The sequence below is a fragment of the Panthera uncia genome, chromosome B4 (assembly GCF_023721935.1).
Source record: "Panthera uncia isolate 11264 chromosome B4, Puncia_PCG_1.0, whole genome shotgun sequence".
Taxonomy (NCBI): domain Eukaryota; kingdom Metazoa; phylum Chordata; class Mammalia; order Carnivora; family Felidae; genus Panthera; species Panthera uncia.
The window spans coordinates 124,440,218-124,455,886 of NC_064809.1; the positions used below are offsets into that span (position 1 = coordinate 124,440,218).

At 44.3% G+C, this 15,669-nt stretch overlaps 1 protein-coding gene across 1 annotated transcript in view; it reads right to left on the minus strand.

Annotated features, from left to right (window-relative positions):
• SYN3 (synapsin III) overlaps positions 1-15,669 on the minus strand; it is a 419,352-nt gene that overhangs the window by 367,777 nt on the left and 35,906 nt on the right. The window lies entirely within an intron of this gene.

Here is a 15,669-nt window from a genome sequence, read left to right on the forward strand (position 1 = left end):
GACCAGAATCCTATGGAAGATATCCCTCCTGCCAGATTATATACTCCCTGGGGATAGTGATGCCATGGTACCATAACCATCTGTATTAGTTTCCTAAGGTGGCCATAACAAAGTACCAGCACTAAGTGGATTAGACAGCAGAAATTTCCTTTCCCACAGTTCTGGAGGCTAGAAGACCAAACTCAAGGTGTTGGTAGGGTTGGTTCCTTTGAAGGCTATGAGGTAAAATCTGTTTCAGGTTTCTATCCTTGGCTTGCAGATGGCCACCTTCTCCCTATGTCTTATCACACTGTCTTCCTTCTACACGCGTCTCTGTATCCAAAGACCCCCTTTTTATAAGAAAACCAGTCATACTGCACCAGAGCCCACCCTAATGACCTCACTGTAACTCTCTAAAGACCCTCTCTCTAAATAAGTCACATTCGAGGGACTGGAGCTTAACGCTTCAATGTGTGAATCTTGGGGAGGCACAGTTCAACTTGTAACCCCATGCTAGAAAATGCATAGTAACAAACTGTGCCATACACACAGTAAATGCCAAAAACCATTTCCCTGGATTAAATGAATGAAAATAACTTCTCATACATATGAAAAACTCAACTACGTGCCAGATACTGTCCTAAGCTTTTTACATGTATGAATTAATTTAATCCTCACGCTTGTCCAGATGAAAAAAAAAAAAAACCCAAAAAACAAGGCAAAGAGAGACTGAATAACTTGCACAATATCACACAGTAAGTAGCAGAGCCAGGATTTAAACCCAGGCAGTCCGGTTCCAGCCTATGCTTTTGACTGCTACACCCCACTCCTCCCACTGTTTAGCTGAATAAGGCACTGGGTGGATTACAACTGGGAATTTTGGGGACCTAAAAATAGCCCATTTGAAGAGAAAACCAAGTTTATATGGAAAGGAAATATCATTTCATAGTGATTTAAATGTATCCCCTTGGAAACATTTAACAGAATTATGACCAAAGACCTAGTCATCTCCCTAGATGGCATTAAAGGAAACCCAGAGTGCTTATGTCTCTTGCTTTAATTAATAGCCTCATTATGTTGTGGCAAGGTGAAAAGCAAAGAGCTCTGTTAATGAGTCCAGGTTAGTAAATAGTGGTAATGACCTGTTTATTAAGTCTAATGTCTTAAAAATTCAGTCCCATCATGTTTAAGATACTCCACTGGCGAGATTACAAAGAAGAATTAGCAATAAAAGTTGTTGCTTGAGTGTGAGGAGAAAAAGATGTTAGAAGAAAGTTGCAACACAGAACAGTTGGGCACCAAAAACTTGAAGAAAGGGAGCAAATAAGAATCTTGAATCATAGAATCTCCAACTTCGAGGTGGCCAAGCCCCAGGGGCTGTCTTGCTGCCCAAATGGAAAGAGATAATCTGGATAAAAGACACACTCAGGCTTGGATATACAAGTTAGAAGTTCATGGTATTCAGAGCAAGGTGTCTAGAATTATTTCCTAGTTATGTTTATGAGTAATTACAGGAGGCAAATACCTGGGTTGTTAGGGTAGCCAGCATCTGTTGGATCAAGTACAGAGAGGGTAGTGAAGAAAGGGCTCTCTTCTGTATTTTACTTTTTAAAAACTTCAATAAACAAAACCTGGAAATGAACTCAGGTATCCAAGCACTTCTCCTTCAAGGTAGTGATTCTACTGAGAGGAGAATCTCAAAGAGCAGCTGTTTTTGAAGAGCCTCAGAACTCTCACAGAAACTGTAGTAGGTTAAATTATCTCCCCCCCAAAGATATGGCCACATCCTAAGCCCTGATACCCACAAATGTGGGTTTGTTGGAAATTGGGTCTTTGCACATTTACATCCGTAATCCATCTAGAATTTTAGTTTTTTGTGTAAGATCGGAGGTAAGACCCAAGGTTCAGTTTTCCTATATGGTTATTCAAATACTTTGGCACTATTTATTAAAAGACTCTTTTTGCCCAATAGAGTTGCGCTGGTGCCTTTGTCAGACATCAAGTCACCTCACATGTGATCTATTTGTCTATCTTTGAGTCTGTTCCAAGTTGTCTCAGTTACTGCAGCTTTACAGTGAGTTTTGGTATCAAGTAGTATAATATTATAAGAGGGAAGCAGCCCAACTAGGTTCCAGTGATAACAGGTTCAAAGACAAGACCACACCTCTTGTCTCCTCAACCTGCTGAAGCAGATTGAAAGTTTTCCTACTAACCCACTCCAAAATACAGTCACTGGGCAACGAGGTGACCTCAAAGGCTCCATCCTGAATAGACCTATTGAATGTTTCCCTAGTGATGTGATTGGTTGAACAGAATGTGTTCTATCCTCTGATTCACACTGCAATCCACCATCATGGCCAGACCCCTCAAAGAGCTCCTCAGGGGATTCCCACCTCTCTTAAAGGTTTAAAAACAAATCAAGATCTCAGCCCCTTCAGCTTTGTCAGTGTGGCAGGCCAGCTGAGAGGCTAATAAATGGAGAAGCAAGCACTTCCATGACTTTGAGTCTTACCTGTACTGAGAAATGGTGCCTGTGGCATTCTATTGCCATATTCACCTGCTCCCATAAATTTCTCTTGGCTTTATAAATGAACTTTAGGGTTTCAGGACAGGTCTAAACATCATCTTTTATTTGAGCTTCTGTACACCCTATTGAAAGCTCAAGCCCGCTATCTCATCTGCATTACTTTTTCCCTGTCTGCTGCTATGAGGGGGAATTTTAAGAAATTTCTTTCCCTTCTTTTTAACAGAAAAAAATAACACCATAATGAAGAAAGGCTGTGTGTAATTTTGATTGTCAAGATTCTGTTTTGAAAGGGAAAACTGTCATATTATACATTTGTGGGAGATTTTCTCTAGACATCATTAAAGACAGGTAGGTTTTTGCAATATGAGGCACATATAGGGACTTTGGATTTTGTTACTCTTGTTACTTTTGGTACCTGGTATGGGAGGTTTTTGTCACTGACCTCAATGATACCTGAAAGTGCTGGATTATCTGAGTTTTCCTATTTGTGACTTTTTAAAACATGTACATGGAGGAATCAAAGAATAGTGGAAAAGGAATCGGTCTTTAAGTCTGGGGACCAGGGACCTAAACCTTGGATTTGACCTAAACCTTGGATTTGACCCAATAACAATGACTGCAGGCAGACCCCTCACTCTCCACTTGTATTCCCTTTGACTTTAAAATGAAAGAGTTATAAGGGGAGCCTTAGGTGGCTCAGTAGATTGAGCAACTGACTTAGGCTCAGGTCATGATCTTACAGTTCATGGGTTTGAGCCTTGCATCAGGCTGACATTGCAGAGCCTGCTTGGGATTCTCTCTCTTCCTCTCTCTCTGCCCCCTGCCCACTCACTATCTCTCTCTCTTTCAAGAAAAAAAAATGAATAAACTTTAAAAAAAAAGAAAAAAAAGTAAATGAAAGCATTATAATCAATAGAGTCAATATCTTTCTTTCTCAATTAGGGTCCCCCAGTTATCACTGAAGGCAAAATCTATTATCACATCTTATGAAAAATGAATCCTATGCATTAATATTTTTATTAGAAAGCTGTTCATTGCTTTATACTCAGCTTCATGCACATAGTAGGTATCCAAAAAATTTTGTTAAATAAAGTGTTACTTTTATTTTTGGGGTGCCTGGGTGGCTCAGTCTGTTAAGTGTCTGACTCTTGGTTTGGGCTCAGGTCATGATCTCATAGTTTGTGAGTTTGAGCCCTGCATTGGGCTCTGTGCTGACAGTGCAGATTCTGCTTGGGATTCTCTCTCTCCCTCTCTCCCTGCTCTTCCCTCCCTCCCTCCCTCTCTCTCTCTCAAAATATATTAATTAATTTAAAAAAAAGGAATGCCATGCACTAATATTTTTATTAGAAAGCTGGGCACTGCTTTATACACAGTTCTAGGTACACAGTAGGTATCCAAAAATATTTGTTGAATAAAGTGTTATTTTTATTTTTGATGAGCAGATACCTATGCATGCTATGCAGCATGCCTTATGAAACTCTGTCCATTGCCAGATTCACTAGACCACAAAACTGAGGAGAATGTTTCCAGGCACAGAGGAGGGGAAAGGCCCAATCTAAGTTGCTAGTAACAAAAGCACAGGTAAAAAATACAGGGCTATCGGGTCAATGGAATGGTGAGATGTCTTTAGTAGCTGGGGCATGGAGTTAATGGAGGAACAGAATAGGAAAAAGAGCTAGAAAGGTAGGTCAGAGACCAGTCCAGGAGGATCCTGAACTTTCTGTGAAGGAACATGAATTTCACTGTATAGTGCATTTTATCTTCTGTTACTCATAGTTCTGTTACTTCATTACAGACTACCACAAGGTAAATAATTTCAAACAACACAAGTGTATTATCTCACTGCTCTGTAGGTCAGAAGTCCATGTGAGTTCGGCTGGTTTCTCTGTTCTGGGTTTCATGAGGTCCAAATCACGGTTGTTAAGCATCTAAGCTTTTACTGGAAGACTCTGGGAAGAAACTGTTTCCAAGCTCATACAGGTGGCTGGCAGACTTCAACTCTTTGTGGTTGTAGGACTGAGGTCCTGTCTTTTCTGGTGTCCCCTGGAAGCCTCCCCCAGCCAGCTACGGGCACCTGCATTCAGCATCACATAGGACTCTCCATCTCCAAACTAGTAATGGCACATTAAATCCTTCTTATTCTTTAAACATTTTTAACTTCCTCTCCTGCCACATTTCTGTCTCCAGCCAGAGTAAATTCAGTTTTTAAGGGCTTGTGTGGGCTCACCTGGATAACCAGGGTCACTCTCCCTATCTTAAGGTACATAACTACAGTCGCATCTACAGAGTTCCTTTTGAGTATCACTTTCACAGGCTCTAAGCATTAATGTTTCTGGAGGGCTACTGGGAAACAGGAAAGGCTGCAGATGAGGGGAGTGGTTACATATTTAACAACAAATATTTCTGCAGAATTTTCTAATTTCCAAGCTGTTATAGGTACTAGATATGGCTGGAATCATATCCACTAACAAAATGTCCTCAACAGCCCCCTAGATCAGAAGGCAATAGAAGCACCTTTTTATAATTAAACTCACATCCAGTTCCAAAACACAAATGCACGCAGGTGCGTGCATGCATACACACACACACACACACACACACACACACAGGATGGAATGCATTCAGTTTCCTGTAGGGTCTTTGGCTGCATTGTCACTGGAACTGGCACCTGGCGAGCATGTGATGCCAAGTAGATAATATTACTGAAAGCATGGGGTATCCATGTTTAGTTACTAGTAATTGCATTTGTGATGATAATGACATCTGATGACAGAATGGAAATGGTGATTGTAATCATAATTACGATAAGCTGAAGAATGCTATTAGGTCAACAGATCAATGGGAAAGAAACTGAAAATGGGGCTTGGATTTGGATGACTGACAAGAATGTACCCAAGAAACCAAGAATGTGTGGGAATGTGAAGGTAGCAGCTATCCGCCTTGACCATGAAGCCTGACTAAAGGAGGATTTCGACACAAAAAGATGTCCGGAGTCCTGAGAAAGGCAAGATTCTGGCAGACAGACTGTTCTGGAATCTGAGGGTGGCTGATAAGATACTAGAAATTCCTGTCAGTTTGTGAAATCTATCTGGCCCAGACTGTACTCTTAAACCCTGAGAGTGTGCCCCCTTGTACAGCCTTAGGTATTCCATAGATTTTTCAGGAGAAGAGAGAGAGAGAGAAAGAGACAGACAGACAGATACTGAGTGTATAGGAGAAGGTGGGCAGTCTCCATCCAGTACCTTTTCTAATGCTAGGTCAACTTCTGACACTCAGCCTTGTTCTCCAACCTTTCACATTACACCCCATAAAGAGGAACTGTTAACCTATGGGTCAGGACATCACAATGCTACAGTTGACAGCAGGCAGGGTCACTGCTAGGCTGAAAAGGCAGGCAACGGCATGGGATTCTGGCTTCTCTGTAGCTGAGTGCCTGCTGGTCTGCATGGTCATCATGTCAACTTCCTCCCTTGCCTGTAGCTCCTCAAAGGGGTTCATCTCAGCACCCATCTTTCCCTCTGCTGCTCTCTCTTCCATGAGTTGGCAACCATCAATTCGGATTCCCAGAAGCCCCAGATGTCCTGCTCTCTCTTTTCATAATCGTGTTTGTTGTACCTTGGAACTGTTTAGTGATAACAGCCACATATTTAGTAAGTAACATCCACAAATCTATAGGACTCACGCCAGCTCTGGCAGAGAGCCCTGCCCTCGGGCTGGGGGACCTAGGCCGGCTAATGCTCAGTGGTGTTTCTACTCTTATTTGCTATTCCTCCCTATGTATTTGGCTACCTTAGGAACCTAGAACAGGGGTGCTGGTAGTGATTTTCAAGGTAGGATTAGGGCATTCCTGCATCCTCCAGCAAGTTATCATCAAAATTCCACTCTAATCCCTAACAGACTGTTATGTTTACTCTTGGGAACAAAACTGTGTCATTAACAAATTCTTAAAAAAAAAATCAACATTCTGCAAGTGCTGTGATCTTCACGTCTTAAGTTCTTTCACAGAGTCTCTCAGGGTCTAAGAGGCTCATTAGAAGGACAAACAACAACAACAATACTAATAAAGTAGCACTAAATACAGAAAACCTAAGTCCTGCCTGGCCTCTAACGTCCTGTGTGATTTAGACACTGATGAAGTGATGACCTCTTTGACACCATCCCCTGTGCCCCACACTGGCCTCCTTTCCATTGTCAAACACACTGAGCAAGCTCCGGGCTTGCTCCAGTCCCCAAACCTCTAGAGCTTCCTGGAGATGGCAGCAAGCCCACCTTCCTCACTCCACTCATAGCTTTGCTCAGTGGAGCCCCAGTAGCACCTCCTTACAGAGCACCTGCTGTACTCCCTGCCCTGTTTCCTTGCTTGAACTCATCCCCACTGACAAAACTGTACATTTGTCTGCATATGACATGATTTACATCCATCCCAATTTAATATTTAATGGTCCAGCTCTCTCACCAGAATAGAAGTTCCAGGGGGCAGGGATGTCTGTTTCGTTCCTGGCTCTATCTCAGCATCCAACCAGTACCTTGCATTACAGCACAATGCTCAAATACGTGAATGCCTATTGTAGGTGTCCAAGGTGAGCCCAGGGAGGCAAACGACCTTTCCCAAAGTTACAACCTGGTAATTACGTCAGCTGGGACCCAAACCCAGGCCGATACCTTCCACATGGCACCAAGTGGCTTGCTGGAGATGATGCGTGTTATAATTCACAGAGCTGGGTCAATTAAAGGGCGACTTGCCAGCCTTGGGCTTTCCTTGTGCTGTGACCGCCCTTGTTTTCATACCTTCCCACATCAGTGTGCGGCGTCCATCAGCAAAACCCACGGGCCCCTACCCCTCCTTCACCACTCTGCCTCTTCCAAATACCCCGCTGCTGCAAACACTTGGCAGGTGGCCCAAGGCCTGCTGTCGGCAAGAACTGCTTCCTGTAGATTTCCCGGCACAGGCTGTGTTTTTAGTTCTGAGGGCCCCGTGGGCTCAGTGACTTCCTTGGCTGGCATCTGAAGTCTTTTCCACGGGTTCAGATTCACCTTGCAGACAAAAGAGGCTTTGAGAGTCTGCAGACTCTCTGAGCGGCCCCTTCCAGACAAGGAAATCTCACTCAGGAGCAGTGCTCAGTGAAGGCCTGGGCCACTGGGTCAGGCTGTGCCGAGCACCCAGCTATGACAGGTAGATGCAAAGACATATTCTGCTCATCAAAACATCATAATACTCGTGTGTGTGTGTGTGTGTGTGTGCGTGCGTGCGTGTGTGTGTGTGTGTGCGCACATGCGTGCATGCGAGAAGGCAGGGCAGGGAGCGATAAATACATAAAAACATGTCAAAACAAATATAAAAATATAGAAAAAGATTGCAATGACAAACCTACATTCTTAACTGTTCAAGTAATGGAAAATCCAAAATTAGGTGGAGTTAGCCACATTTTAAAAACAAAACAAAACAAATCATCAACAGTGATTTGCAGTTTACAAAGAGTTTGGTATAGAGTGGTTTTCAGAACCAGACTACAAGTTTGAATCTGAGCTCTACGTCTTACTTGCTGTACAACTCTAGGCAGGTTAGCCTTTCTATGCCTTAGTTCACATCTGTAAAATGAGGCTAAGAATGGTGCCTTCCAAGGGTGGATGTGAGCATTAAATGAATTAATCAGTTTAAAAGCCTGTACTCAATGGGGTGCCTGGGTGGCTCAGTCAGTTAAGTGTATGACTTGGGCTCAAGTCATGATCTCACAGTTTGTGGGTTCAAGCCCAGTATTGGGCTCTCTGCTGTCAGCACAGAGACCAATTCAGATCCTCTGTCCCCCTTTCTCTCTGCACCTCCCAAACTGGTTCTCTCTCTCTCTTTCTCTCAAAATAAATAATAAACAAATTTTTTAAAAAGGCCTTACTCAAAAATAAATAAATAAAATAAAAGCCCTTAGCAAGGTATGTAAGTGAAAATAAGTACATAATGAATGTTACCTATCACGGTATTTAATTGGATCATTACAACAACCTCTTGATAAGAGGGTTAAGTATTAGCATCTTCATCAGCTGACAAGAAAACTGAAGAGCAGAGAGAACAAATGACTCAGCCAAGATCACAAAATTACTGAGCAAGAGAGCTATGACCCTGACTCTATTCACCCATTCATTCATTCACTTAACAACTACTATGTCAAGGACAGGAACTGATGACATAGCAGCAAATGGAGCAAAATTCCCTGTTCTTATGGGACTTGTATTTAGTAGGGAGACAGACCATTAACAATAAACAATATGTCAGGGGAGGAAACATAGCTTCTGGTAAGAGGACAAAGTGCTGGGAGGTGTTATGTCAAATAAGGGGGCGGGGGGTCAGGGGAAGGTGGCACTTATCAGTGTTATAAGCAAAGTGAGGGAGCAAATCATATAGTAAGAGAGAGAAAGGCTTTGCAGGCAGAGGGAATAGCAAGGAAGAAGGCCCTGAGGCTGGAGTATATGTGCAGAGCTCAAAGAACAGCAAAGAAGGCAGTGTGGCTGGAAAAGAGCTGGTGAAGAGTGAGTGGAAGGAGATGAGGTCAGAGAGGGGACAGTGGATCCATCATGATAAGGATTTTATTCTGGATGAGAGGGTTAAGATGTTAGTACCATCACCATCCTCCTCAGCAACATCATCATCTTCACATTGCCAATGAAGATCATGATGAAGATCCAACATTATCACCACCACCACCATCACATTTGGCAATGAGAGAACTCAAGAAGCCAAGTTTGCAAAAAATCACTAATAAATGTGGCACTCTCACTTTTAAGGAATTTTTTTAACAGCCAGGTTTTGTTCTCCAGAGCCTAGATGTACATTGGGTAGAGATTAAGCCGGAGCACGGAGGCATGCCCTAGTTCTGTCCTGACAGTCACCCCTTCCTGCTCAGATTCCCAAGGAAGCTGTACCCACAAGAAACAACAGCAACTGAGAATCAAAGAAAAACATCCTTTGCAACCATTGTCTTTTTCCCTCTGTTAGGTCAGCTTTAAGGGTGAGGAGAGCTTTTGATAATGTCTTGGAGGAAGAAAGGAAATGAGGAAGGAGAGGAGGGAAGGGAAAGAGAAAGGGAAGGGAAAGGCGGAGAAGGGAAGGAGAGGCAGGGGAAGTCTTAAGGGGGACAAAATGGTGGGACCACCATAGCCTCCAAAGCTTTTAAGGTTGAGAGACCTAGGAAAGAATTTTGCCACCTGCAACAAACTTTTCCTACCTACAACAGATCAGGGCAAACATTCAGAAATTCTAAGACCACACCTTAACTACACAGAAAAAAAATGATGGTTAATGTCCGCTTGACATCTACTTCTCTTCCTGGCCGAGCTGGCTCCACACGTTTGAACACTATTTGGCTGAATGTTCAGAAAAGTGTGTTTATAGGATTAAGCAAACCAGTGTGAAAGTCTCCCCACATTTCTCCAGAGGGACGATGGACAGTTTGGGGACTTGGAGACTGGGATGTGGAAGCAAAGGCCACTGCTGGGCAGCTGCTGTGTCCAGTTGTATCACAGGCATGTGTGAAGCTGGATGGCTGGAGCTCCGGGAGGGGCTGTCTGGGGTCAGAAGAGCTGACATGTCATAGCACACATGACCCTGAACAACCCAGGGGAGACACTGAAAGAACTTAAGTAGGCTGATGGCATTTAATTTCTATAGTTTCTTTCTCCAAATTGAAACTTGTAATGTGATGGCAGGAACGTCTTATCCATCAAAGCTCTGAGAAATCCAAATGCTCTTATCCTGCCTTCATGCACTTTTTTTTTTTTTCATTTGGAAGGTACAAAACCATTTTCAGGGTTATAGAAATTAAAAGAGCATTCAGAGGTGCATGGGTGACTCAGTCAGTTAAGTGTCCAACTTCAGCTCAGGTCATGATTTCACGGTTCATGAGTTCAAGCCCCGCATTGGGCCCTGTACTGACAGCTCGGAGCCTGGAGCCTACTCCGGGTTCTGTTTCTCCCTCTCTCTCTGCCCCTCCTCCACTTGTGCACACACACACTCTCTCTCTCTCAGAAATAATACATGAATAAACTTTATTAAAAGAAAAGAGCATTCAACCTTCTTTTCCTACCCACTGCTCCCCTTCTCTCCCCAGAGTTGCCTCCCAGCTGTCTCCCTGTGTCTCACCTTCTCTCAATTAATCCAGTCTGCACCCAGAGATGAGGACCTGCCACTTCCTCCTATGGGGGCCCCCGGACACACAGTGACGTTTGAACCCTGGACACAGAGGCCCTGCTGTTCTAAGGCAGCTCCAGCTTGGTGCCACATACTTTGGGAAGATCAGCATTTCAGGACTCAGGGTGCTAAATGCTGTGAAGGAGAATGAAGCCGGTGAAGAGATACAGAGTGACTGAGAAGTGTGCATGGAGGCAGGGGTAGTGTCACTTTAGGGAGAGTGGCCAAGCATTGCTGAGGAGGTGACACTGGCACAAAGAACCTCAGTGAGGAATACAGTGAGGACGCCTTGGGGAAGGGGGTTCCCCTTCCCCAAGGGGAAGGTTGGAAGCAAGGAAGGTTGCTTTCATCGTGGTAAAACGTACCCAAACATAACATTTACCATTTTAACTGGTTTTTACGCGGATAGCTGAGACGCATTAAGTATATTCACACTGTTGTACAACCGTCACCACCGTCCATCCCCAGAACTTTTTCATCATTCCCAACAGAAGCTGAATACCCGTGAAACAAGAAGTCCCCAGTCCCCTTCCCCCTGGTAGCTACCATCCTACTTCCTGTGTCTTCGAATCTGACTACTCCAGGGACCTCATAGAAGTGGAATCATACAGTATTTGTCTTTTTATGTCTGGCTTAATTCACTGAGCATGGTTTCAGGGTTTGTCCATGTTGTAGCATCTGTCAGAATTTCCTTCCATTTTAAGGCTGATACTCCATTGTATGGATAGACCACATTCTGTCTACACATTCGTCTGTCAATGAACATTAGGTTACTTCTATCTGTTGGCTGTTGGGAATAATGCCACTGTGAGCATGGATTTAAAAACATCTGTTTGAGTCCCTGCTTTCAGTTCTTTGGGGCATATACCTAGAAGTGGGACGGCTTGGTCATAAGGTAATTCTGTGTTTAACTTGAGGAACTGCCACACTGGTTTCCACAGCAGCTGTGCCATTTTACATTCCACCAGCAAGGCACGGAGGGTTCCAATCTCTCCCCAACCTCCCCAACACTTGTTTTCTGTCACTGGATTTTAGAGAACAGTGAGAAGGTCAGCATGCCTAGCTCAGAGTAAGCAAGGAAGACAAGGCAGGAAAGGGCAGGAAGAATGCCAGAGAAGTCTAACCACGAAGGGCCTATAGCTGTGGGAAGGCCTCTGGCTAATACTTGGAGTGAGCCTGGGAGCCTTCAGAGAGATGTGAACCATGAAAGGTCATCATCCCATTTATAGTAAGGAAGGTAAACCCAAAGCTCCCAGCTCCAGAGGCATGGGGCCTCCAAGGGTAGCCCCATCCTCCTTTCTCCCAAGCTGCCAAAGGGTTAAGTAAATGCAAACACGGGTAAATGCAGTGAAAGGAGAGATTTCCTTCCCCTGGCTGACAGACCTGACGCAGGAAGCAGATTCGTTTTCCCTGTGCAGGAGAGGCCTGGCGGACTTGTGCTTCAAGAAGAAGATGAACGTCGCCTGGACACGAGATGGCTTAGCACTTCCCATGTTCGTTTCTGAGAGCTACTGAACAGCCTGAGGCCCCATCTGTTTTCAATCTTGTTAAAAGGGCCTCGTGTGCTGGCGCCTATTTAAAATAATGCACACATGGAGTTTCTAAAATGAAGAAGAAAAAAGGCCTAAGCTTTCCCTGCCGGCACAGCTTATGTGTTTATTTTGGAGCAGGCTTTGGGAGTTCTGAGACAAGACATAGCTAATTTCTCTTCCCGGGGTTGATTTGCAAGTCCCCATAGGCTTCTGCTCCAAGCATTTAAGGCAGCTTGGTATGAACCAGTCACCCCTTCAAAACTCCACTGTGAAATATCTCCAAAGTAAGGCGGGGCTCAGGAAAGGGGGAGCCCAAGGGCCACTTTCTCCTTGCAAAGGAGCTGTTCCTTGATTCCTTTTCCTCAATAGGGACTCTTGTTTCTAGAGGCCAAGTTCATCTTCTCAGATGATCATTGTCTTCCCAAGAGGCCACAGTAGTTCCAAGACAGCATGATCCAGATAAGGCTCAGAGCCAACCTGAACCGAATCCCCAAATGGGGAGTGCAAGGGACAGTGTCAGGGAAAAGAGCCACCTGCAGTCAAGGCATTTCCATGTCAAGAAGCCAAGGCAAGGAGGGTTCTCTGCCCACTTCCAGGGAGCAGAGTGGCCCTCTGAGCTGCTGACTCACAATGGCACTCACACACATGTCAGGCACTACCAAGAATTTTAATGGGTCATTTCTGACTTTGCAGGCTCAGGGAAAACACCTCATAAGCTTAGAATCACACATACAACCTCATCGGTGGCCCACATGACTTCATAAATAACTCCCCCTAAACCAACAGCAAGGAGAATACAGACAAAGGTAGAAGGGAAACAGGATGAGTGTGTCTGTGGTGGCCCAGCAGTGATGGGGCTCATGTCTTTTTCTACACCTTCACACCTGCTTTAACTCTAAGAACCTGGCTGACATTACTTTCACTTGGCGGTAGTAATGCCCAATGGTTTATGAAAATGGTTTATCCCGGTAGGAACAAAAGTAGGAGAAGCAGCAGCAACAAAGGCTAAAGTAGAAGAATCAGTGATTGTAGTCTTTGGAGAAGCACCAACAAAAGTAACTGTAATAGGACTAGATGAGGTAGCTGTATGAATACAATTGGTATTTCCGGTGGCAATATAATAATGATATTTATGATTTCATATCATTAATTATACTTATATTAGGATTAAAATGTATCACAGTTTTTAAGCACTTCCTATGTGCCAGGCACTGTTCGAAGGGCAGTAACCACTTAAGGGAGGTCGTCTAATTATTATGCCCACTTTATACCTGGGAGCATTGTGGTGCAATGAGATTACATGCAGTTCCCAAGGTCACACAGCTGGGAGGTTACAGACCAGGTGAACACAAGTAGTCTGGCTCCAGGGTCCCTGCTCTTAGCTACCTCACTAGGCTTCTTGCAACCCAGAGCAGTACCTGAGACAAGGGGAACAGCAGGCCTGGAGGTCATGGTAGGATGACAGCAGGAGAATTACCTCCAAAGAGGCAGTCTAAGGAGGGGCCTTAGTCACCTTCTGGAGGTTCAAAGGATTCAGGGTTTTCCAGCTATGAATCAAACAGAGCAGTAATTTTTATGTTTTAATTTGCTTAAATTTGGGGGTTTTATATAAGATTTAATTGGAAATAAAAGAGTTTGTTTTTAAAAGACTATTAAAAAGGGGCGCCTGGGTGGCTCAGTCAGTTAAGTGTTTGACTTTGGCTCAGGTCATGATCTCATGGTTTGTGAGTTCGAGCCCCGAGTGGGGCTCTGTGCTGATAGCTCAGGGCCTGGAGACTACTTTGGATTCTGTGTCTCCGCCTCTCTCTGCCCCTCTCCTGCTCATGCTCTCTCTCTCAATAATAAATAAACGTTAAAAATAATTCAAATAAAATAAATACTATGAAAAAAACTACAGCGCGATGAGGCTTGGGACTTAGACAGGTGTATTAGCCATGTCTTATTTTCTATATTCTGATGTTTTCACATCTTGAGGACTTGCTGACCCTGGAAAGACTGCCTCTCCCGGTTAGCCAATTCCTAGAGATGGTAAACAACTCTCCATAGACAGTGTCTTTCAAATGCAAGCCGAAACCAATCCAGAGCCCGGGGGTTAACTACCTGCTCTACCAGGTTCTCACACTCCAGGCCACTATCCTCCTGCTCTAAGACCAACAAAGGCTAGGTTCCAGACAATCAGGGACAGCCCCCTACACCCTAGAGCCTGCTGAAATTATTCCAACTAGTCAGTCCTAAGGCTGCTTGCCCTGCTAGCCCTTTCCTTCCTGCAAATCCATAATAAAGGCTCTTGCCCACATTTTCACCTAGCTCCCTCTGCCTCCTGATTGGCCATGGTGCTTCCTCATGTGGTCCCCAAACGTGGCAAGCTATGCCTCCTGCTTTTAGGGGACTATGAACACAATGAACTTCATCTTTCATGTAAGTTATTTCTGTCATCTTTCCATACTTAACTAAAACAAATCCTGAGTACTTTTACAATAGGCTTGGTCCAGCCTTTCAGGATTTCAACAGACTCTAGGCCTCTGCTGGGTTACTGGTACAAGCCAGGAGACACATTTATTATGTGGGGTTGTGTTGCAAAATCACACAGCATGGGCTAAGAGAGACCCAGGTCCAATTCCATTCTTGGAACATTCAGCTATGCGATCTTGGGGAAATCACAGGAATTTCGGCCTCAGTGTCTTTGTCAGGTAAGAATGGGGGAGAAGGTCCCTGCCGTGTCCTTGTCCCAATGCTACTGTGCTGACTGAAAGGGAGTGTGAAGGTGAAGCTTCTTTGGAGAGGTCTGGTCTGGGAAACCCACACCATTATACACTACACTGCTATCACCTGTCTTTAGGGAACCATGGGGCTCCCTGCACAAAAGGTCATCTTTGAGTTGTTTCTCTCTAAAACAGGGTTTCTCCACCTTGGCACCTTGACATTTTGAGCTGGATAATTCTTTGTTGCAGGTGGCTGTCTTGTGTATTGTAAGATGTCCCTGGCCTTTACCCATACACGTCAGCAGCATTTCCATCTTGTGACAACCAAAAATGTTTCCAGGCATTGCTAAATGTCCCTCGGAGGGCAAAATCGCCCCTGGTTGGGAATTATTGATAGAGAAGAAGGAATGACTTAAGCTCTCTTCCCTCCCTGCTTGCCTGCCTGCCTTCTTTCCTTCCTTCCTTGTTTCCTTCCTTCCTTCCTTCCTTCCTTCCTTCCTTCCTTCCTTCCCTCCCTCCCTCCCTCCCTCCCCCGCCTTTCCAAAGATGCTCAGTAGTTTGCACCCCCAGGTATTCCTACACTATGGGTCTAAGGGGTATAACCAGAAAACAGTTGTTCCTGTAGACAACTCCAGGTTACAGATCGCCAGAAGAAAATTCAGAGGTCTGTTGTTCAGTATTCTTGGTTTCATTCCCATCGTATATTTATTAACTGAGCTTATCTTTCCAGGATCCAACCATCTTATCCCT